At 40.6% G+C, this 25,290-nt stretch overlaps 1 long non-coding RNA gene across 5 annotated transcripts in view; it reads left to right on the forward strand.

Annotated features, from left to right (window-relative positions):
• Positions 1-21,924, forward strand: part of LOC123253849 — a 61,498-nt gene extending 39,574 nt beyond the window's left edge. For 3 of the 5 annotated variants that reach the window (XR_006506616.1, XR_006506620.1, XR_006506618.1), the window contains one exon: positions 10,609-13,217. This is a non-coding gene — a long non-coding RNA (uncharacterized LOC123253849). Of the gene's footprint in view, positions 1-10,608; positions 13,218-17,296 lie in introns of those variants that run through there. The other 2 variants (XR_006506617.1, XR_006506619.1) reach the window with 2 other exon arrangements.
• Positions 21,925-25,290: the final 3,366 nt, after the last annotated feature.

Below are 25,290 nucleotides of genomic sequence, written 5' to 3' on the forward strand. Positions count from 1 at the left end.
GAAAAGCAATCCTTTCTCATGTGATACTGATCAGTTAGGCTTCTACCGATATTCCTACTGTTCAGAATATATCCAGAGTATTTATTCATTGCCGCAGGGGTTTAAGATTAAGCCATTTCAAAGAATAACCATCTCTACTGTCATTTTACCACGAAGATTTAAGGGCAGTAAGAAATGGGCGAATGAGTCCACCTTTAGAACTTAATGTATCAGGACCGTGAGATTCCTTAGCACATTGAGAGGATTGGTTGGAAGATGCCACTCATTGGCAAATTTTCCAAATGTAAAGGAGCTTAGCGTATAGATGATTAGGACCGGGAGTGCTGAACTGGACAATATTCAAAAAGAAAAACAATCCAAAAAGAGATCATCAATTTGGTTCTTGCTAATCCTCGATTACTAAATCCTATTATTGGTCATGCCTAGGAAGGCTTTCCTGCCCACAGTAACTTTTGAGGGCCAGTGCACTTAAAAGGGAGCACTTGGAAGGAATGCTGAATGCTTGGTCTAAGAGGGCTGTGAAATTAGAGAGGTAAGAAGAGGGAGCGAACTTAGGTTTTCAGGATGCAGTCATGGGAGGATCTGCCTTTAGAACATAGAGTGTCGGTGGATGCAGGTCCTTAGCAGGTAGAAGAGCTTGGCTGGGTTGTGTCTTTCAAGGGGGAATTCTCTGGGTACCAGAGAGCTTAGAGTAGACTCTTGGGGTGGAGAGGGCAGAACCGCACAATATAAAAAATAGAAAAGCCCCCCTCCTTCTCCAAAACGGTCATCAATGTTATCCTTTTTATTCGCTTGATTGCTTAAGACTGATATGGCAATAGCGAAGGAATATTTACAAAGGAGTGCAATGAATGAAATTTAGCCTGAGGGATCTGGATGAGCCTGGAATATGGGAAGTAGGAAGGAATTTCAAAAAAGACAGAAAATTGGAAAAGAACGAAAATAGTCCAAGCCAATGTGACCTTAGTATGTAGAGTATGTGTTCTGAGAGTAGCCATAGAGAAAAGAATGTTAGAGCTGGGAGGGCACCTAGAACAAGGGATATTGGAGTAGGAGAACATGTGGCATGTGTTCGAATAGGTTTGGAACTGCTCAGAAAGAAGAAAACTAGGAGGTGAGATTAGAACCTAGATTTTAAGAATCGGAAGGAGACTTAGAATTCTGAATAGCATCCTTTAAAACATGGGTTATTATATGTTCTCATGTCAAAATGGCAGGGAGAAACGGGTTAATTGTAATGTTACAAATTATATTTTGGGCTTGAAATGCTATCTTTATTTCTACCCAATACACACCAAGAGACTGCTAATTTTAAAATTAAGGCATGAGACCACCCAGTCAAACATAAAAGTTTATCATCAAGAGCCTTATAAAAATAAAGATAATCTCCAACATGGCAAGTGATTCCTTAAAGCGCCCCTATCTGGTTGGAGTTGTATTGATATTCCTATGACTGGGGATGGATCAAAAGTATCTTATCTTTCCCATAACATCTTAACGAGAAGGCATTTCAAAGAAGGACGATTCGTGCTGTAACTTTATGGCTAAGTCCCATGGACAGTGTAACAAGAGAAAAATAAACCAATAATGAGTAAAAATATCATAGGACAGTTCACCCTTAGAACATAAAATGTCCAAGTTAGAAGGCTCCTCAGCACAAAGAAAGGCTTGACGCTGAGAGGAGGCCCAATTCAAGGCCAAATATTGCAGGTGGAAGAGAGATCAGACTACACCCGATTGGAGGGATGGCACAACAGCACACCATGTCAAAATTGAAACAGAAAACATTGGTCAGCAATCCGATTCCTGGCAGATCCTTGATTACTTTGGACTGCTAATGGGAACGACTGGAGAGTAATAGTTGCCCCCATGATAATAATGATCTAAGTACATCGCATTAAAAAGGATGTATGTGAAATGCTAACTGCATGAAGTAGGAGGAGTCTAAAATTACAGAGTTAAGAAAGGTTCGGAGAGATTACATTTTCAGAGCCAGCACGAGCTAATGAAATCTCAGTGGCATCCTTGAGAACATGAGGTTGTTAGGTTTGGGGGGTGCCAAGGCATGCAGAGAGAAAGGACATTTGAAACCCTAGTGATAAAGGATATTTGGGACTTAAAATGATAGTTATTTCCTCATAATCTATATCACAGTAATGGCGATTCTCCAACTTAAAATTTGGGTTCTAGTCCAGAGTCAAATGTATAAATTTGCCATCGAGCAACTTGGAAGGCTCCCCAAAATAAATACAACCCCCCCCAAATGAAACATGTGATTCCTTGTAGTACCCTGATCTGCTAAGACTGCTATTGATATTCTTAGTATTGGGAATCAAAGAGTATGTCCTCAGGACCATAAGGTTTTAAGTCCGAAGGCATTTCAAGGAGAGACCGTTTGTGCTGTTACATTATGACTAAGACCCATCAGCAATGCAGTAAGAGAAAAATTCTTTAAAAACTAATAATTGCAAAAAAAACTAATAATCGCTAAATCAATCAATCAATTAATTAAAAACTAAGAATGGGATGGAATATCATAGGAGGGTTCGTTTTTAAAACATTAAATGACAAAGGAATGAGGATCCTTAGCAAATAGAAAGGCTTGGTTGGGACATGCCATTCATGGGAGAGTTTTTCAGAGAGAAGAGAGTGAAAGAATGGAATATTGGGGCTGGAAAGACAGAATTGCACAATACAAAAAAAAAACAAGTCATCAATTTCATTCCATCGAGATCCTCAATTATTCATTACTGCTATTGATAATGACTAGGGACTATTTATTGCCTTCGGCAACTTTTGAGGAACAGTGTGCTTAAAAGGAAACATGGAGAATGGTGAAGGTTTGATCTAAGAAGGGCTTGGAATTAGAGAAGAGGGGCAATGGACTTTAGGTTTTCAGAAGTAGATCAACAATGGAGCTCTCAATGTTATCTTTGAAAAGATGAGGTTCTTATGTCCTCAGGGGGCCAAGGAACAGAGAGAGAAAAAAATTAATTTAAGCTCTAGGAAGAACTTGGAAAAGTTTAGAATCTAGACTGCCAGATCTGGATGAGCCCTAGAACCCGGAATAACAGAGGGAGGAGGGCTTTTAGAAGATAGAAAGTGGCAGATGGACAGAGCCATAGGGGAAAAAAAATAATCTGAGCCAGCAGAACCTTACTGCATAAACTATGGAGCCCGAGAGTAGTCAAAAAGAAGTGAATGTGAGAGCTGAGAGGACACCCAAGTACAATGGATTATCATAGCAGGACAGAACATAGAATGTTGAATTTCTGGTTTGGAACTATTCTGAAATGATGGAATTAGGAGGTCCTTTAGAACTTGGACTTTCAGAGCTAGAAGGGCCCCTAAAACTCAAAGACATCCTTGAGAAGATTTTTAATGCCCTCATAGAGAGCAACAGGTTCATTGAAACCTTACTAACAAGTGATATTTGGGGCTCAAAATATAATTTACATCATGAGAGTGGTGACTGTCTGAACTAAAACTCAGACGCGGGACCACAGAGCCAAAGGCATAAGCTTACTATCATGCTTCTTACATGGTTCCAAAATGAAATAGGATCCCTTGACAGGGCCAGGATTTCCTTGTAATGCCCTGAATAATAATACTGCTTTTGATATTCCTGTTATTGGGAATCAATTGAGAGTATTTACTCACTACTTTAACTTAACATATGGGCAGCGCAGTAAGAGAAAAATAACCCATGAAATGGATAGAATCTCATAGGAGTGTGTGCTCTTAAAACATAATATGTCAGAGGTCGGAAAGTCCTTAGCACATAGAAAGTCTTGACTTGGTGGTGCCATTCATGGTAGAATATTCCAGGGGAGATGAGACCTTTCAGGACAGACCATTAGAGCTGGGAGGGCAAAAGTGCCCAATAAAATAATAGAAAAACCAAAGAAAAATGATCATCAATTTGATTCCTTAAAGAACCTTGATTACTTAAGACTTATTGTTAATGAGCAGAACATTAATTGCCCATAATAACTTTCAAAGCACAATGCATTTTAAATAAAGTATGTAGAATGATGAATGCTTGATCTAGGAGGGATTTGAAATTAGAGAGGTTAGAAGAATGATAGAATTTAGTTTTTCAGAGCCAATATAGCCCATAGAACTTTCATTGTCATCCTGAAGAATATGGGTTGTTTTTTCTGTTTTCAGGGATTCAAAGAATATAGGGAGAAAGGTTCATTTAAACTCCAATAAGAGCACGGAAGAAATTTTGAATCAGGTCTGCCCAATGAGTTCTAGAACCTGGAATATAAGAGACAGGAGAGACTTTAAAACACAGAAAGTGGTACCTGGACAGTGCCATAGGACAAAAATAAATTGAGTCAGTGGGACCTTACTTAAGAGCATGGGACCTGAGAATAGCCATAGAGAAGAGAACATGAGAGCTGGGAAGGCATCTAGAACAAGAGGTTTCAGAGCAAGAGAGCACATAGAATATGGAATTTCTGATGTGAATGGGTCCTATGAGCTAGGAGGTGTGACAAAACCTAGATTTTCAGAGCTAGTAAGGGGTCTTACAACTCAATGGCATCCTTGTTTTTCTATTAATGCATAGAGAAACACAGGGTTTTTGAAACCCTACTACCAAAAGCTCTTTGTCACTTGAAACCTTTATTCATTTCTATATAATTTATATTAGGAGAGTGGTAGTTGTCTAAATTAAAGATCAAGTCCCAGACCATAGAACCTAAAGGTTTTAGTTTATAATCTGATGTTGTAGATCAGTGATTCCCAAAGTGGGCGCCACCGCCCCCTGGTGGGTGCTGCAGCGATCCAGCTGAGTGGTGATAGCCACAGGTGCATTTATTTTCCTATTAATTGCTATTAAAATTTTTTTAAAAATTAACTTCCAGGGAGCTAAGGAATATTATTTCTGGAAAGGGGGCGGGAGGCCAAAAAAGTTTGGGAACCCTTGGTGTATATGATTCCACAAAATAAAAGCAATCCCTGATTAGACATGCGATTCTTTGTAGCTATCGATGTTCCTATTTTGGGTAATGGATAGAAAGTATTTACTCTCTATCATAATTTTTAAGTCTAAAGCATTTCAAAGGAGGACTGTTTGTGCTGTCATTTTATAACCAAGACCCACAAACAGTGCAGTAAGAGAAAAATAACCTAATATAAAGGGATAGAATATCATAGGAAGGTTCGCCCTTGGAACCTGTGTTGTCAGAGCTATGAAGCTCTTTGGCACATAGAGCTTGGTTGGGAGACACCATTCAAGGGAGACCTTACCAAGTAGAAGGAGAATTTAGACTATCATTCTAGCTAGAAGGACGGAATGCTCAATGGCTTTCTTAAGAATATGATGTGCTTTATACTCACAGAACACAAAGGCAAGAAGAGAGAGAGAGGTTAATCAAAACTCTAATAACAAAGTATAATCATGGTTTCAAATGCTAGATTTATTTTCATATCATTCAGCACAGTGTTAGTTGGAAGGTGCCATTCAAGGGAGAATGTTCTAGGTAGAAAAGAATTTAGTAAGTTAAAGAATATTAGACATAAACGGGGAAAACTGTATAATATTTTTTAAAATAGGGAGGCAGCTTGGTGGCTCAGTGGATTGAAAGCCGGGCCTAGGGACAGGAGGTCCTCAGACACTCAAATCTGGCCTCAGACACTCCCAGCTGTGTGACCCTGGGCAAGTCACTTCACCCCCATTGCCTAGCCCTCACCACTCTTCTGCCTTGGAGCCAATACATGGTGTTGTTTCTAAAATGGAAGAAAAGGGTTTTTTTTCATGTAATTGGGAAATCTTCGATGGTAGTAGTGAGGAAAATGTCAGAAAGGTGCCATTGTGAGGGCCTTCTGTATTAGCTGCCTTGGCATAACGCCTTGCCTGCGACACCCTAGTTACTATAAAGCTCTATAAAAAGGCGAGGAGGCATCTTTTCACCTGTACTAGGGAGCAAAGCCTATTGCTGTTCTAGGGAACGTGCCATTTACTAGAGAAGGGCTACCCAGTTTCATAATCAATCAAATGGTTCAAGCATTGCGTATGCCTCCTCTGTCAGCCAGGCACCGGGCCTGTGAAGATCACAGTCCTTGGAGACCCTTAGCGATCCGAGGCCCAGAATGATGACTCAGCTTGCTTGATAGTCCATAAACGATGATGCTGTGAATGACAACCCAGTTCTCCAACTGTATCAGGAAAGTGAAGAGGTGACCAGAGAGGGTCTTATCTGTCTCAGATATTAGATGGAAAAGAATCTGGCAAAAAGTGATTCCCCAGACTTCCTCGAAGGGATACGGCTGCCAGCAGTAGAGTATAGGAAGCATTTATTGAGTAGCGTCATGCGTCAGGTACACTGTATTTAAGAGGCACTTTCCACTTCTAAATTAGGGTCTTGCTGAGTCAAATAAATGAAGAGAAAAATATACAATTTGGGAGCAGGGTGGTGCCTTAGACCAGTGGTCAAACTCAAATAGAAATGGGGGCCGCACAGCTGTACACAAGGAGCCCTGCAACTGCATATTGACTTGCATTTGAAATGTGTGCAAAAGTATATAAAATGTGATCTATGGTTTTTATTGTATTTCCACTTTAAAATGCTTTCAAATTTCCAAATTCATGGCTTAATCTGATTTAACTACACTCCAGCTATTATGGGCCTCATGTCTGAGACCTCTGCCATAGACCAAAGATTGTCAGAGTTTTCCAAAGGCTTGTTTGTGATTTTTTTTAACCCCTTACCTTCTGTGTATTGGTTCCAAGGCAGAAGAGTGGTAAGGGTGGGCAATGGGGGTCAAGTGACTTACCCAGGGTCACACAGCTGGGAAGTGTCTGAGGCCGGATTTGAACCTAGGACCTCCCGTCTCTAGGCCTGGCTCTCAATTCACTGAGCTACCCAGCTGCCCCCTCCCCTGTGATTTTTTTGAAGGAAGAATATTAGAGGATGAGGAGAGTTTAGAATCTAGAGTATCAGAGCTGGCTGAGCACAGCAATGGGGGAACATTGAAGCCAGAGTACATAGAATGTTTGACCTTAGAGGAAAAATTAGAATGAAGAAGTAAGATGGATGGTTCCTGGACCCTGAAATGTGGGAGGTAAGAGGCACCTTAGAAAACAGAGAGTAGAAGATGGTGACAGCTTGAGAACACAAATTGTCGTAGCCAATGGGACCTTAGCACATGGAATGTCAGGCCTGGGAGTCATAGAACACCTAGGAGGCACCTTTCAAAAAAAAACCCAGAATGTCAGAGGTGAGAGGGTAACATAGAACCGAGATCCTCAGAGCTCGGAGATGCCATAGAACTTCCAGCCTCATCATTGAGAAGATGGGGTTTCTTGATGCATTCTATGGGCCAAAGCATTGAGAGTCTGATTGAAACCTAAGTAACAAAAGAGATTTGTGGTTTGGAATGGAAATTTGGTTTTCATATAATTTAGATTTGGAGAGAGGTGATTGGCTGAATTGAAACTCCAGTTCTGAATCCCAGAGGAAAAGGTGTGAGTTTAGAATCCAGAGCCCTAGGTGGCTCTGAGAAAAACAATTCCCCAAGAGAAATGATTTTTTGTAGTAGCCTGACCAAACAAGACTACTTTTTAATATTCCTGTTATTGGGAATGGATTTAGAGGATTTATTGACAACTCTAAGTTGTCAATTAAGTACGGTCCTTTTAAAAGAGGGACTATGCTGTGATTCTTTTACTAAGATTCATGTGTAGTTCAATAAGAGAAAAATAGACAACTCAATGGAATATTCTTGGAGGCTTGCTCCTTGGATGAGAAAATGTCAGAGCTGTGAGGGTCCTGCTTGAGTGATGGCATTCAAGATCCCATACTTGAGATGGGAGAAGAGAGACTTATTAGAGTTGGGGGCACAGAATTGCATAGTGGGAAATGAGAAATCCGAAATGTAATCCTTGCAATTTCTTGAGTGGGTGAGACTGCTGCTGACTATTTTCTGATGACTCTAAATTGTGAAGTACATCAGGAGGGATGACATTGGTGCCATATTGCTTAGACTCATTTGCAGTGTTAAGACGATAACGATCAAAAAAAGATGGAAAATTCTAGAATTTTCGAGCAGAGTGGGACCAAAGGACAAAGAACAGCAGGGCTGTGAGGGTGCTTTGAACCCAGAATGTCAGGCTTGGAAGGGACCTTTCAAGGGGGAATGATGGGTGGGGGAGGGAGAAGACTGAGAATTTCAGCAAAAGGAAGGCAGTTTGGATTTAAATGTCACAAATGAAAAGCAGAATATCAGACCAGAGAACGTATGTAATATATTGTATATCTGGACTTGAAAGAAATTTAGGATCCAGACTCTGGGCTTTGGAGGCCTTAGAATCTGGAATGTGAGGAGGAGGAGGGACATAGAAGAAAGAGAAAAATGGACAGAGCCAAGGAACAAAACTAGAACAAAAACAGAGCCAGTGGGACCTTAGTACATAGAAGTAGTAATGGAGGAAAGAATGAGAGAGCTGAGAGGGCACTGAGAAAATGGAGTATCAGAGCTAAGGGAGCAGGTAGAATCCAGGAGAGGACTTAGACCTCACAGGCTCACAGGCAGGATGGAGGCTGATTTTATGTTCTTGGTATAGGGAGGCTCAGGGGAATATACAAACAAGAACAAAGTATACTTGTGATATGGAATGGAGCAGTTATTTCAGTAAAATTTATATCAACCCATTGGTGATGCCATGATTTAAAACTATTCCTAGCAATCTAGGGAACATTGAAAGGTGAAAATAGACGGTCTCATCTACCTCAAAAAAAAATACAACTCAGCAAAACAAAATGGATCCCCTATGCAGTGCCTTGATAGGATAAAACTGCTCTAGATATTACTATTATTGTTAATGAACGGGAGTATTTATTGAAGAAAAATGAGATGAGGAAACAGGATTCAAAGGAACACCATTGTAATTTTAAACCAGTGTACTTCTAAGACAGATATGCAATGCAATAAAAAATAAATAAGCAAGTGAAAAGGAAAAAAATACAAACATGTCTGAGGAGTTCTAGGCCATAGAACATAAACTGTCATGGCTAGAAAGATCTTTAGAAGTAGGTAAAAAAGCCTGGACTCTCAAAGGAGGGAGAGTTTTCAGAAACCAAAAATATTCAATTTGGGAGGGTCTTGTCTCAGTCTGGTGGTACCTTTTAAGAAAATATGTTTTTATTATATTTATTATAATTATACATAATATTATGTATATTATATATAAATAAAATATATTTACGCTGGTGGGTGAGTAAATAGCACTTAGAATGGAGAATTTCAGGGCTGGAATGGCAGGCCAGGATCTGAGTGTCAAGTCTAGGACCTGACAAACAAGCCAGAATATTAGAGCTCAGCAGGTACCCAGAATATCAAATGCCAGAACTTGGAGGCAATTTCAAATTGCAAATTTCAAATTCCAAAGTGGACAAGGGACCTCAAAGCAAGAATATCGAATGTAGTAGGGCCTTGGGGATGTAATTACAATCCTATTCATTGTGACCTCAGCACACCAAATTTCAGGCTTGGCAGTAAGGTGTAGTGAAGAGAATGTCAGAGGCACTTGGATCCTTAGGACAAGTCATCTCAGAGGCAGAAAAACTCTTTAACAGAGAATGGGAGAACCAGCAATGACCTTAAAGCCACACTATGTCAAAAATGGGAGGCCCTTAGAAGATATAAAATCATATCTGGATAGAAAGCATAGGGTTTTCCCTGACGTTTTCAGCAACCAAATTGTCATGCGGGATAGATAAAATGTGAAATGAAGCATATTCATGGTGTAAGATACAACATATATTTCAATATAATTTATGTCAGCAAAATTGTGATGTTCTAAGTGGAAAACTTGGGTCCTGAACCACACAGCCAAAGAGGAAAGGTAAATATAGAATACTTACTCTGGCTCCCCCTCCCCAAAAAAATGTCGTGTAAGATTTAAATTTGGCTTTTGACTCAATATGAGAATTATAAAAGTGGTCACTGTTTATAAAATATTAGCCCCTAAGTCAAAATGACTGTCAGCGTTGGGAAACGTAGAAAAGAGACAGAGAGCGGGAATTCACTGGAGAAGCACTTAGGGCTGGTAGGAAAAGGCAAAAAAAAGAAAGAAAAGATTTCCACGTAGTGCCTTGATGAGGAAAGATGGCTATGATTGTTACTATCATTATAAGGAAATAAATAGTATTTCTTGAAAAATAAGGTAAGTATTTAAAAGGTACATACTTTTGTTATTTTCAATCATTGTATTGCTAAGTCACATAAGCAAAAACCCTAGAATATCAGAGGGCTTTAAAACATTAAATAGCTACACTGGAATGACCTTTGGAACATAGGGAAAGTCTTAACACAACATCATCCTTAAAACTTCAGTGTTAGAGCTGGGAGGACTCTCAGGACATAGATTTTCTGATCTGGGCTGGTCCTGAGAACACACACATGAAAACACACACAGAAGTCCTCATGGCTGGGAAGAAGGTTTTGTTGGTTTTATTTTTTTTTCAAGATGGTCAAGGTATTAGGAGGGACAGGTAAATTTAAAAAAAATGATAACTATATTATGGCATGAGATGCAACATTTATTTTAATATAATTTATATCAGCACAATAGTGATGCTCTGAATTAAAACTCAGGTCGTGAATCACACAAAGAGGAAACGTGAACATACTGTGCCTAGTCTGGCTTCCCCCCCTAAAAAAAAAAAGAAAAGAAAAAACCCGACCAAAAAGTAAGCCCAAGCAGTGCCTTGAAGGGTAAGACAGCTGGTGCTATTCCTATTATTCTTAATGAATGGGGAGTATTTATTGAAAAAAAAATAAGGTAAGTTCACAGGATTTAAGTGGGACAATATTTGGGATTTAAAATAATTTTATTTTTAAGACTTGTATCCAAAGTAATAAAACTGAACCAAAGAGAAGGCACCCCCCCCCATCTCACCCCCCTAAAAACCAAAAACCTCCAACTATTCAAAAAGGGAGGAGTCTTAGAACACAAAATATCAGGGTTGGGAGGATCTTCAGAAAATAGAATGTCTGGACTTTGAAGAGAATATATTGGCAGCTAGATAGAGCTTAGAGTAGAGAATTTCATCCCTAGGATAGTAGTCAAGTGACTCGGAATGCTGGAAATTTAAATAGAAGTCAGAATAATCAGAGCTGGGAGGGACCCTATAATCTGGAATCTGAAAGATGGGAGAGAGCTGAAAACAAATCATTTGACCTGTGGAATGTGAGACCTGGGAGCAGCTCTCTGGGAAGAGAATGCCAGGACAGGCAGAGCTTTGGAGGATAGCAGAGTCAGGAGAGACTTTCCAAAATGGAGGCAGAAAGTGGAATGGCTTTCTAACCACAGATCGTCAGAGCTGAGAGGGAAGGCTCACAAAGCAAGGATGAGCAGATCTGAAATGGTCCTGAGAACATTCAGTATCATTACTGGGAAGTTTTGTTGATGTACTTGAGAGTCCAGGGTATCGGGAGTGCCAGGTAAACTGCAAAGACAGCAACAAATGAGCTTGCGGGTATGAGACGCACACTTATTTACAGTATAAGTCATATCAGCTTAGTGGTGATGCTCTGAAATAAAACTCAGGTCCTGAGGAAAGGTGAAAATGAAATCCCCCCCCCCCTCACCAAACAGCCCTGAAAAAATTATTCAGTGTACTGACTTGATCTGGTAAGGCTGCCAGTAGCATCCCAATTTTTGCTAATGTATGGAGAGTATTGGAAAAACAAGGTAAGTACGCAAGATTTAGAAGTGACATCTTTGGGGGTTTTAAATTATGGTTAAGTGACATAGAAGGTGGTGAAATAAGTTAGATGTAGAAATGCCCTAGAACAACAGAGGAGGGTGGGACCGAAGAATAAATGGGCACGCCTTGAAGAGAATATATTAGAGGACCGATAAAGTTTGGAACAGAGGATTATAAAACTGGGAGGGCAGTCCAGACTTTTAATTGTCAAATGAGGGAGTTGACACAAAAACACGAATATGAGACCCGGGAGAGAGTGTAGAACAGAGAACGAATGAGCTTGGAGACAACTTAGAATCCACAAGAGCTGAGCTGGACAGGGCTGCAGAACCTGGAATATCAACCATTGGAGGGAACCTAAAAACAACAGAGCAGATAAGAAAAGGTCAGAGTATAAAAAGACTGATTCAGAGGGAACTAAGTACACGTAGAAGGTCGGGTTCAAGAGTGAGGCCATAGAGAAGAGAAAGACAAAGCAGACCGGGCATATGGAAAGCCCTTAGAAAACCGAAGGTCAGAACGAGGAGAGGCATTCGTATCTTCGAATTCAGAGCTTAGAGGTCTCTTAGGACATACATTGGCAAATCTGAAATGGTTCTGAACAGTAACAATGTTTGGAAGAAGTTTTACTGATGTACTCAGGGCTATGTCTAAGCATGGGGCAGGTCCATTTGGGCAACATATATTTCTATGTTTGATTTTATTTTTATACACGTATGTTTATGTTATGTTTCAGTATAATTTATATCAGCACAGTGGTAATGCTCTGAATGAAAATTGTGATCCTCAACCATATTGTCAAAGGGACCAGGGAAAAGAAAGTCATTGCTTTATCCTGCTCAGGAAAAAAAAACACATTGAAAAAGCTCTGACAAAAATAGTCATTCTAATGTAGTGCCTTAATCTGGTCTTCCCATTATTGATAAAGGAACTGGGGAGTGCTCAGGGAAACAAAGAAGGTGGTAAGTGCATAGGATTCCCAAAGCACACCATTTTCTCTTTCTAAATCATTATATGGACCAATCTCCTATGCAGTGTAATAAAGTAAAAATAAGTAATTGAAAAGGGAAAAAAAAGCCCGAAATACATACCAAATTATGGCGAGAGAACAAAGAATTCCAGGGCTGAGAGGGTCTGGCGTAGAGGGGACTTTCAAGGGAGAATTCTTAGTGAGGTCAGAGAGAATTTTAGAGTGGAGAGGGCAGTCAGGGCTCAAAATGATATGTCTGGGAGTGGCCAGAGAAGCTAGGATATCAGAGTCCTTCAAACACTGAAGATCAGAACTTGGAGGAAAAAATAGTCAAGAATGCCTGAATTCTATAAGGCCCTGGAGCATCTAAGCTGGGAAGGCCCTTAGGCCAAAGGGCTGAACATTGGGCATGCCTGCAATATTTCCCGGTGCTCCCCTAAACCGGATGAAAATGGAATTGGGAAAGGTCCTGGGTTCCAATGTGGCTCCAGATACTTCCTAGTGGCGTGACCCTGGGCAAGTCACTTAACCCCGATTAGCTTGCCCTTACCATTCTTCTGCCTTGGAACTGATACTTAGTATTGATTCTTAGATAAAAGGTAAGCGTGTAAAAAATCATGGAATTGGGCGATACTTAATGAAATCCATAAGAAGGCAATAAAACAGATAACATCGCATTTTAAAGCCAGGCCCTCCGAGATCCTTTTGTATAAGTCAGTGGGCCTCATTTCTACTGAGTTTGGTGCCACTGCAGACACAAATTGTCCAAGTCCCTGGAATCTTGGTGAAGCCAGTAGTCCCAGAGACATGCAGGTCAGAGCTGGGAGGCGCTTAGAACAAGGGAGTCAGTGCTAGGAGCTTCCTTGAGACCACACGGCGTCAGAGTTGGCAGAGCTCAGAGACAAGAAATATGGCGCCATGAAAAGGGCCTTAGAACACGTAAGGTAAAGGTGGGAAGGAGGTTTCGTTTGTATGATTTACCCTACGAGCTAGGCATTGGGAGGGACAGGTAAATCGATTTTGAAAATTACAACGTATATTTATGGTATGAGATGCAACATATATTTCAATATCATTTATATGAGCACAATTGTGATACTCTGAATTAAAACTCAGGTCCTGAACCACACAGCCAAAGAAGAAAGGTGAACATACAGTGCCTTATCTGGCTAAAAAAAAAATGAAAAGAAAAAAAATGAAAAAAAAAGTAATTACATGCATTGCCATGATGGGGCAAGACTGCCGTTGATATTACTATTATTGTTAATAAATGTCGCGTGTTTATTGAAAAACGAAGGTAAGTACACAGGATTTTAAAGAAACATCATTGGAGATTTTAAATCATTGTATTGCTAAGACAGGTATGTACTCTAATCAAACTGAATAAGTAAGTGATGAGAGCAAAAGCCTGGGAAGAGCAGAGAAGGGAGGGGCCTCCACATGGCAGCGATCAGGTCTTTAGAGCCCAGAATAATGGAGCTTGGAGTTGCCTTTCCGGACAACGTATGGGAGAGGATTTAGAAGAGGGCATTTCAGCCCGGGTCAGGAGAGCAGTCTGGGCTCTGGAGGTCAGAACTGGCAGAGAAGCCAGCCGGAAGGAACATCAGATGGAGAAGGGGTCAGAGAGCAGCGAAGGTCCCAGCGTGGAGGTGACCTGGGATTTCAGAGGTGGAGGGGAGCATCAAATAGGAAAAGCGGGCATGGCTAGAGGCTGAGAAGCCACAGTGGAAGAGGCCCCAAAGAAGGGAACTCCAGGAACTGGCTTACTCAGGTCAGACTGCTGTTGACGTTGGTGGTATTAGTAGTGAATGGGGAGCACCTATGGAAATAAATAAGGTGTGGAGAGTCTAGAACAGCCTAAGAGGAAGTAGAGAGTGTAAAGACTTACAGAGGACCCCATTTTTGCTCTTAAATCAGTCTCTCGATAAAGAGACATTCAACGTAATAAAAGGTCAGGAAAATGAGAAGGAAAAAGGCTGAGAATAGTATACCGGGGTGCGGCCTTATTTCATCGAATTCCAGGGCTTTGAGGGCCTTCACACCTAGAGTATCTGGACTGGGCCGTGCTGGTAGAGATGAACTAGAAGGGATTCCAGAGAGCTTAGAAGGCAGGTTAGGGTTCGGAATGACAGAAATGGGGGTCGATAACGTAGAAGCCAGACTATCAGACTAGGACGGTCACTCCAAACACCCATTGTCTCAGTTTGGAGGACATTTGGAACGCCAGTGCCTGAACTTGATGGGGCCTTGGAATATCAAGGTTCGAGAGACCTTAGATTCCAAAAAGCGGCAGATGAACCGAATCCGAGAACTCAAATTGTGCAAATGAGTGGGACATTAGCCAGGAAAAGGCTGGGCTTAGGAGAAGCCATAGAGAAGAGAATGTCAGAGCTAGTAAGGCCTTAGACACAATATCAAAACTGGGAAGGAATTTGCTTTTTTAAATTTGGACCTTCAGCAAGCAAGGTATTCAGAGTGAAAGATAAAATTTTGTAAAACCCTCATCTTCCCTCTTAGAATCAATACTCAGTATTTGATCCAAGGCAGAAGGGCCAGGCAATGAGGTGAAGTGACTTGCTTAAGGTCACCCAGCTAGGAAGTGTCTGAGGCCAGGTGTGAACCCAGGACCTCCCGTCTCTGGGCCTGGCTCTCAACCCACTGAGCCACCCAGCTGCCCCCAAAAAGTAAACTTTTAAAAATAGCAAAGTATTTTTATAGAGCTAAATATAACATATTTCAATATAACATATCAACGCAATGGAAATGGTGAAAATTATAACTCAGGTCCTGAACCCTGCAGGCAAAGAGCTAAGGTAAATGCCCCCAGCCTAATCAGGCTTCAAAACCAAACCAAAAAGGGAAGTGGAAAAAAAAATCAGCAAAAAAGTAATTCCATGCAGTGACATGGTGAGGTAAAATTGCTATTGATATTACCATTATTTTTAATGAATGGGGGCTCTTTATTGTAAAAAAAAAAAAACTAAGGTAAGTACACAGGATTCAAAAGGATAACATTTATGATTTTAAATCACTATTTTGCTGAGACATATGTAATATGATGTCATAAAATTAAACACATGAAAAGAAACAGAAATTGTAGATTGTTAGAGGAGGGAACAGGCTTAGAATCTAAAATGTTCCTTGAATGTCTGGGCGTGGTGGTACCTTGAAAGAAAACACGATGGAGGTTGGATAGGGTTTAGAAGAGAGAATTTCCCCATCGAGATAGCAGCTCTAGGTATAACGGGCAGAACTGGGAGCTGGCATAGAAGCAAGAAGATGAGACCTGGGAGGTCGTGCAGAATGTAACGTATCGGAGTCTGAAGGAAATTCAGAGTCCAGAATACCAAAGCCAGATGGATTCCTAGAACCTGGAATACCAGAGGTAGAAGGGACTTTAGAAGACAAAATGGGACTTGGCCAGAGCCTAAGAACACCAATTGCCTTGATCAGTGGGAGCTTAACTCCCAGAATATCAGACTTGAGCCTAACTAGAGAGAACGCGAAGGCATATGGAACAAGGGCAAGCTATCGTTTTGATCATCACAATGGGGACGCTCTAAATTAAAATTCATAGCCTCAAACCCAGGCAGCGAGAAAAGGTTAAAATATAGTGTCTACCCTATCTCCAAAATCAAACAATAAAAAGAAAAAATAACACACCAGAAAAGTAATTTTGTGCAGTGTTTTGAAGGGACAAGGCCGCTGTAGATAGAACTGTTGTTGTTGTTGTTGTTGTTATTCAAAAAAAAACAACACTTGCCTTCCATCTTATAATCAATATTAGTTTTAGTTCCATGGCAGAAGAGCAGTAAGGATTAGGCAGTGGGGGTTAAATGACTTGCCCAGGGTCACACATCTAGGAAGGAAGTGTCTGAGGCCAGATTTGAACCTAGGACCTCCCAACTCCAAGCCTACCTCTCTCAACTGTTATTTTTCATGAACAAGGGAGTATTTGTTTGAAAAAAAAGTTAAGCAAGCAATTCAAAAGGGACACAACTTTTTTTTTTATTTTAAAACATTGTGTATATAATCGAAGAAAAGGGAGAAAAAATAGGAGGGAGAGAATTTGAAAAATAAAATGATGGGGTTGGAAAGCTCTTTTTAGAATAGAGTGTCTGACTTGGAGATTGACTAGGGCTAAATAAGAATAGGGCATTGGGGGCTCTGAATGTCAAGCCTGGAAGTTGACGTAGAAGAAAGAGTCTTAGACTCGTGAGGACGTGTAGAGGATACAATATTTCTGAGCTCAGAGGCAATGTAGAGTCAAGAGTGCCTGAGCTGCGATGACATCCTGGAAGTTAGAAGGAATCATCGGGAATGGGCGAGATGGTCAGAGGCTGAAAACCCAAACCTGGGAGAGGCAGCAGAAAGAAGAATAGCTCAGCCAATAGGGAAGAGTCAACAAGGGATACCAGAGCCAGGGAAACTGAGGACATGCAGTGGCAGGACTAGGAGAGGCTATTGGAGCTGGAGGGACTCTTAAAGCAGAGGATCAGAGCTGGGATGCCGCTAAAAACATTCAAGATCATTGCCGGGCAATAGTTCTGTTTGTATGCTCCTGGGGAGGGACGAGTATATATATATTTTTAATTATATTTAGGGTACAAGCTGCAACCTATGTTCATGATGCTGCTCTGAATTAAAATTCCCGTACTGAATCACAAAAGCAAAATGGAAAGGTGAACAGACAGTGCCTAATCTGACTCCAAAAGAAAAGAGAGAAAAAAAAAACCTGCCCAAAAAGTAATTGCATGCAGTATCTTGAAGGCCAAAAGTTGCTGTGACTATTACTGTTATTGTTAATGAAAGGGCTGTATTTATTGGAAAAAGATAAGGTAAGTACATGATATCGAAAAGGGAAACAATTTATGATTTTAACGAATTCTGTTGCGGAGACACATACATAATAGAGTCAAATTGGATAAGACCCTCGAATGGGTGATGAGGGAGAGTCTTTAAAACTAGATCATGGGGTTTCTAGAACCCACTCTTCTGCTTTAAGAACATATATGGGAGATTAGAGAAAGCTGAGAAAATGGAGTTTCACAGGCTCTGAATGGCAAAACATGGAAGACAAAGTATCAGACCTTGAAAAACAGGTGGGACATTGAATGTCCTAAAATGAACGAACTCGGAAGCCAATTCGAATCGAGAGTCCCTGAGGCAAATTGGGCCCCGGAAGCTAGAATATCAAACCTGGGAGGAACTTTAGAGCACAGAAAATGAGAGTTGATCAGAGCCAGAGCAATCTGAGATGTAAGACCTGGAAAAGGTCACAGAGAAAGAGAATGTCAGCGTTGGCCACCATTTAAGAACAAGGGATACCAATAGAACGGGACAACTTGAGAACTAGTTTGGGCCATGAAGCATCAGAGTTGGGAGGGCAAAGAGGGTTTCAGCCTATGTGCTCAGACTTCCAAACTGTGAGGAAGATGAGGGAAATTTAAAAAACAAGGACAGCACCTTTATTGTAGGAGATGCACGTTTGTTTCGATGGAATTTCTAAGCGAACAATGGCAGTGCTTTGAATGAAAACTGGTCTAAACACAACCAGATGCTATCGCCTTAGATGACTTGAAACAAAGCAAAACCAAAAAACCTGCCAAACTAATTCCATGCCCAAAAGATATTCTAGTAAGACTACCATGAATATTCCTATAATTTGGTAGTGAACGATGACTGTTTATTGAAACAGTCTCTTTCTAATAAAACCCCCTTTGAAAAATGGGATGCCATTCGTGATCTCATATCACTGTATTGTCAAGGCATATATAATTTGCTAGAACAAAACAGTAAGATAAAAAGAATCCTTGAATGTAGCAGGAATGAGAGGGTTTTCAACATAAAATGACAGCTAGGAGAGCCTTTAGATAGAACGTACAATGTCTGATGTGGAGGGGCATTTCAAGAGAACACATAAAATTTCAAACCTGGGAGGGCAGGTAAGACCTAGAATGTCTATGTTTGGAGGAAATTTAAAATCAAGAGTGCCCAAGATGAATGGTGCCGTGAAAGGTGGAAGAGTGAAAATGAGAGAGACCTTAGAACATAGAACCTGTAAGATGTTCCGAGCTGGAAAAGAGAATTTGTCTGATTCCGCAGGATATGAGCATATGGAATGTCAGAGAACACCAAGGAAGGGGGTAAAGAGTTAGAGTTGTTGTGAGGATCAAAGGAAACAATATTTGGAAAGCATTTTAGCACGGTGCCTAGGGCTAGACTGCCTAGGTGCTATATATATGTTAGTTATTACCTCCTAGGAAAGCCTGTAGAACATACAAACAGACAAACCGTCCTTTTAAATTGAGTGTCAGAGCTGAGAGGGTCCTGAGAACACATGATATCATTTCTAGGAAGGGGACTCCTTAGTGTGTCATGGGGATGGATGGGAAAAAAATTTAAAAATAATTATATTTATGTTATGTGGAACAATATCTATTTCAATATAATTTATTTTTTTTCAATATAATTTAACATCAGTACAATGGTGATGACCTACTCCCTTCCTGGAACTCACAGAGAGTAAAGGTGACCAGCCAATGTCTAATCATGCTCCAGTTTAAAAAAGGAAAAAATAATTGAAAGCCCAGGAATTGCAGGCAGTATTTTGAAGGCTTAAAGGCTGCAGTGGATAGCATTATTGTTGTTAATGAATGGTCAGCATTCACCAAGAAAATGAAGTACAGGCTCTGAATGACAAGACTAGGAGTTGTTGGGGAAGCCGGACTCTAAGAACTCAGAGGATATGTTGAACGTAGAATGCCATTCAATGAATTAAGTTGGAGGAAATTTAGAATCTAGAAGGCCTGGGCTAGAAGGGACCCTGGTATGTCAAAGGTGGAAGAACTTTAGGTCATGGAAAGTGATAAGATTTTCAGAAGCTGAGAACAGAAATTGTCTGATTCCGTGGGATGTGAGCACATAGAATGTTTGGCCTGGGAGAAGCCAGAGAGCACAGAATGTCAGAGCAGGCAAGAAGACATTTAGAAAAAGGGATACCAGAGTCAGGAAAGCTCTTAGAATCTAAGACGTAGATCATACAATGTCAGGAATAAGAGTAGCTGGAAAACGTCAGCATGTCAGAGCTAAGGAAACTCTTAGAACAGAGACAGAGCTCAGATGGTCCCTAGAACACACAGAGCCATTGCTCGGTTCCCGTGTATGAGGAGAGACAGGTAAAACTGAAGAATAAGAAGAAAGGATATTTAAGGTTTGACATACGGCATGTTTCACTATAACATCAGCACAATACTGGTGCTCTGATTTCAAAATCAGAATCGAAACACTGCCACTAAGGAAAGGCAGACATATATTACCCTAGCAGGCTGACAATCCAGAAACATAAAAATACTTTGAGGGAGGGGGGAAATCCAAATTCTGCGCACTTCCTTAATCAGGTAAAGGTGGAATTGGCATCTCCTTTTTGGTAACTAATAGGGGATGTTTAACTGAAACCAGTAAGGTGTTAAGTGCCCTGTTTTAATAGGGACACTATTTGTGATTTTAAATAATTGTATTGCTCAGAGAAATATGTAACACAATATACAAAACTAAATAGAGAGTGAAAAGAGGGGGAAAAAACCTTTAAATATCACCAGCATGAGAGGACTTTGAATATAAAAATAAGAAAGTTGGGAGAAGCTTTGGAGATGTGTTGGATGATAGATAGCAATTAGAATTGAGAATTTCCACACTGGGATGACGGATCCAGGCTCAGAAGCCAGAACAGCACACCTGAGAAGGCCTGTAGACATAGAATGCTGAGCTTAGAGGCAATTTAATACCAAGAATACCTGAACTGGATGGCGCCTTCCTACCCCTAGTATCAAACAAGTGAGGGACCTCAAAACCTATAACGTGGGAGATAATTGTCTTAATTCAGTATGTTCTGAACACATAGTGAGTCCCAGGAGAAGCCATAGAGAAGGGAAGGCCAGAGTTGGGAAGGTAATTAGAAAGACAGATCATCAGAGCTCAGAAAGCCTTGAGGCTATACGATTTCAGGCCTGCATTTGACCAAAAAAAAACTGCACAGTGTCAGAGCAGCTCTTAGCAGAGCTCTGTCGATCCAGAAAACACACCGTATCATTTTTGGGAAGGAATCGTGTCTAAGTTGTAGGGAGAGAAAGGCAAATTTTCAAAAAGATTCAAAAGTATGTTTATTGAATAAAATCTGACACGATACCTATCGATAAGCACGAAGTGGTGATCCTTGAATCAGACAGCCAAAGTACAAATCTGAAAAGCAAGGGCTTAAACTGGATTCGAAGAAAAACAATGGAATGAAAAACAAAATAACTGACCCCAAAGTAAAAATATGCAGGATTTTAAAGGGGGGAAGACTGTCGTAGATATTACAATTATCGTTCACAAATGGGCCAAATTTATTTTTTTTAAAAGGTAAGTATATAGGATTCCCAAGGGAAATATTTTGTGATGTTAAATAATTGTATTGCTAATACTCATTTAATATACTAAATATACAATTATCATTTAATATACTAAAGCTAAGTAAATGAAAAGAAAAAAAACTAGAATATCAGAGGACAAAAAGGCTTTTGAGCATAAAATACTTAGGATGGAAGGGACTTTAGAAACTATAACGTCTGCCTTGGAAGGGTCTTTTAAGAGAATATATTGGTTGATGAATAGAGCTAAAAAATGGAGAATTTCAGGGCTGGGATGGCAGTCCAGGCTCTGAGTACCAGAATCAGGCATAGAAGCCCGAATCTGAGACTTGCGAAGGTGGAACCTTCTGTGGAGACAATTTAGAAACAAGGAGCCTCTGTTAGATGGGGCCTTCCGGCCTAGCATAGCAAACTCAGGGGTGACGTCAGAATTCAAAGTGAGACCTGGTCAGAGCCACAGAACTGAGACTGTCTGAAAGAGGTCCGAAAGAAGAGAATGTCAGAGCTAGCTAGGCAGGTAGAAGAAGACCTGAAAGCCTTAAAGCATGAAACTTCAGGACTAGCTTTGGCCATAAAATCATACCGTGTCAGAGCTAGGAGGGCTCTTAGAACATAGGTGAGAAAATCTCAGATGGTCTTGAGGATACACGATGCCATTGTTAGGAACGAGTTTTGTTTCTACACTCAGAGGTTAACTTCTGGGGAAGGAGAGGCAAATGTAAATGATGGGAGACAAGGTTTATTTACAGTATGAACCAAGATTTATGTCAGCACAAAGCTGATCTGAATTAAAACAGACTGCAGAAAATCAGAGGGGAAGGAGAAGCAGACTGTCAAGACTGGTTCTATTACTACTACTACTACTACTACTACTAGTAATAATAATAATTAAAGACAAAAATAAGTGCATTGAGTGTCTTAAAGAATTAAAGACTATTTTCCATGTCACTATTGTTAATGAATGATCGATCAAAAGTACATGGAATTCAAAAGAAAAACTTGTGCTCTCATACATATATGGAATTTAATATAGTTGAGCTGAGTAATTGAGCGAAAAAGAAAATAAACAGGTGGGAGGTGACTTTAATAAAACAACAGGGTTATAGGATGGTACTAAGAAAATAATATGACTTGGAGGTACCTTTCAAGAAAATATTCTGGAGGCTGGGGGTGTTTAGAACAGAGAATTTCATAAACGAATGGTGACATAGAAGCCAGAATGTGAGATCTGAGAGGTTGTGCCCAACATGCAGTGTCTGAATTGGGAGATAATTTTGAATCGATGTTGCCTGCCCTAGATGGGGCACTCTAGAGTATCAGATTGGGGAAAGGCTTTAGAACACAGAAAGTGAGAGCTGGTCAGAGCCAGAGAACTGAGATTGCTGGATTCAGTAGGCCTGGGAGAATCCATGAAAGACAGCTAGAAAAAAAGCGATAGAACATAGAATGGCAGGACTAGGAGTGGCTTTAAACCTCAGAATGGCAGAGCTGAAGAAACTCTTAGAACTGATGGTCTTGAGCTCAGAGGTCAGATGGTCCTGAGAACATACAGAACCAGTTCTGGGAAGAAGTTTTGTTTCTTTGCTCAAAGTTCTAACTTTGGAGGAGGGCCAGGTAAGAATTCCTCAAAAAATATTTAGTATTTCTATTTCTATTTCTCAGTGTATATTTAGTATAAGAGTTGAATCATTTAGATCAGCACGATGGCTGAGGCCAGGCCGGGGGCTGAATATTAAAATTGGGGATTGCCATAGAAGTCAAAATATGAGCCTCCCCCCCCAAGCCCTTATTGTCTGTCTTAGAATTGATACTAAGCATCAGTTTCAAGGCAGAAGAGCAGTAATAGCTAGGCAGTGGGGGTCAAGTGACTTGCCCAGCGTCACCCAGCTAGGAAGTGTCTGAGTCCAGATTTGAACCCAGGACCGCCTGGCTCTCAATCCACTGAGCCTCCCAGCTGCCCCCAAAATATGAAACTCGAGAGTATGTCCAACACAGAACGTATGAGCTGGAGGAAATTTCAAATCAGTGGAGCCCTCCAACCTGGGTATCAAGCTTGGAAAGGCCTTTAGAATACAGAACCACAATTGTCTCCATGGGGTACGAACCTGGGAAGGAGCAATAGACAAGAAAATATCAGCTTTCAAGGTATGTGGGGCAAGTGATAACAGAGTTAGCAAAACCCCTAGAACATAGAATTTCAGGACAAGCTTGGCCTATAAGCCCACACAGTCCTGAGAACACACAGTGCCGTTGCTAGGAATGAGTTTTGTTTTCCACTCAGGGCTGCAACTTAGGAGGAAGGATAGTCAAACCTCAACAACAATAGGGTGTGAAGTGCAAGACAATTGGCATAATTTCATTGGCAAGTAATGATCCTGTGAGTGAACTCACGGCCTGCATCACACAGTCAGAGAGGCAACGGCCTAATCCGCAACATGTTTCAATAGGATGTAGCACACTGCTGCTGTGATTTTAAAGTAGGGGCCTAAAACATAGCCAGTGAAGAAAGGTCAAAATGTATGGCCTTTGATGGCCAAAGATCTGAGAAAAGTACAACTGAAATGAAATCTCACCAAGTTCTTGAAGGGTTAAAATGACTGTCGATATCACTCTTGTTCTTAGCGAATGGCCACTGTTTAGTGGGGAAAAAATTAAATAAGTGCACAAAAGTCAAAAGAAACAATTTGTGCTCTTGCATACACTGCTAATACGTATGTGTAATTTGTATCCTAAAACAAAAACAACCCTAAAACATGGAGAGGTCTCTGACCATAAATGAAGAAGAGGGACAACGTTATAAAACAGGATGTCTGGCTTGTCAAGAGAATATATTGGAGGTTGGATAGAGCTTAGAAAAGAGGATTTCAGGACTTGGATAACTGTCTAGGCTCTGGGTGTCTAACTGGAGAGTGGGTACAGAAGACAGTATCAGACCTAGAAGAGAACGTAGAAAATACAATGAATGAGCATACTGGAGGCAGTGGTGAATCAAGAATGCCTGAACTGGGCGTAGGCAAAGAATCTGAACTATCAAATGTGGGACAGACTTTAGAATATAGCAAGTTAGAGATGGTCAAACCCAGAAAACAGAAAGTGGCATTGTGGGATGTAAGCAAATGATGTCAGGCCCAGGAGAAGCTGGAGAGAAGGAAATGATGTCAAAGATGGCAGGTAGAACAAGTGATACCAGAACCAGGAAAGGCCTTAGAGCAGTGGTTCCCAAATTTTTTTGGCCTGCCGCCCCCTTTCCAGAAATAATATTACTTCGCCCCCTGGAAATTAATTTTTTTAAAATGTTAATAGCAATGAATAGGAAAGATAAATGCACCTGTGGCCATCACCGCTTCCCTGGATCGCTGCAGTACCCACCAGGGGGCGGTGGCGCCCACTTTGGGAATCACTGCCTTAGAGCATTCAGTAGTGGCCTCAAAACCTCAGTGTGTCAGAGCAGGGAGAACTGTTAGAACATAGATTATCAGAGCTCAGACAGTCCTGAAAATCTCCAAGTTCCTTATGGGAAAGAGTCTTATTTCTGAGCGTTAAGAATTTCCCTTTATGAGGAGAGACTGTTTAGTTGAAAACAAAACAAACCAATAACAAAATGTATTTAGGATATGACCTGCAATGTGTTTTGATATCATTTATTTCAGCCCCACACAGATGCTATGATTTTCAAGTCTGGTTCTGAAACAGCCAGTGAGAAAAGGTAAAAATATATTCCCTCAATGGCTGCAAATCTAAGAAAGGATATCCTGAGGGGAGGGGTGGGTGGGGGGATCCTTGTTCCACTTATTACCTTAGTCTAACAAGAATATTATTGATATTCCTATTATCGGTAATGAATAGGGAGTGCTTGTTGAAAACAGCTTTATATACCCAGTTTTAAAAGGTTCAATATTTGTGAATTTAAATAGTTGTATTTCTAAGACAACTGCGTAACTTAAAAGAACAAAGTCGAGTAAGTGAAAAGGGAAAAAAAAAACCAAACTCCTTGAATATCACTGGAAAGAGGAGTCTTTGAACATAAAGTGCCAAAGCCAGGGGAGTTTTTAGAACATGGGCTGTCACATTTTGAGATGCATTTCAGAGAGAAGTACAGTGAGTTGGCAGTCCAGGCTCTGAATCTTAGAGAAGGGTTTTCTGATAGAAGCCAGAATGTCAGACTTTTGTGGGCCTGTAGAATCAA

This window comes from Gracilinanus agilis, chromosome X (genome assembly GCF_016433145.1).
Source record: "Gracilinanus agilis isolate LMUSP501 chromosome X, AgileGrace, whole genome shotgun sequence".
NCBI classification, from domain to species: domain Eukaryota; kingdom Metazoa; phylum Chordata; class Mammalia; order Didelphimorphia; family Didelphidae; genus Gracilinanus; species Gracilinanus agilis.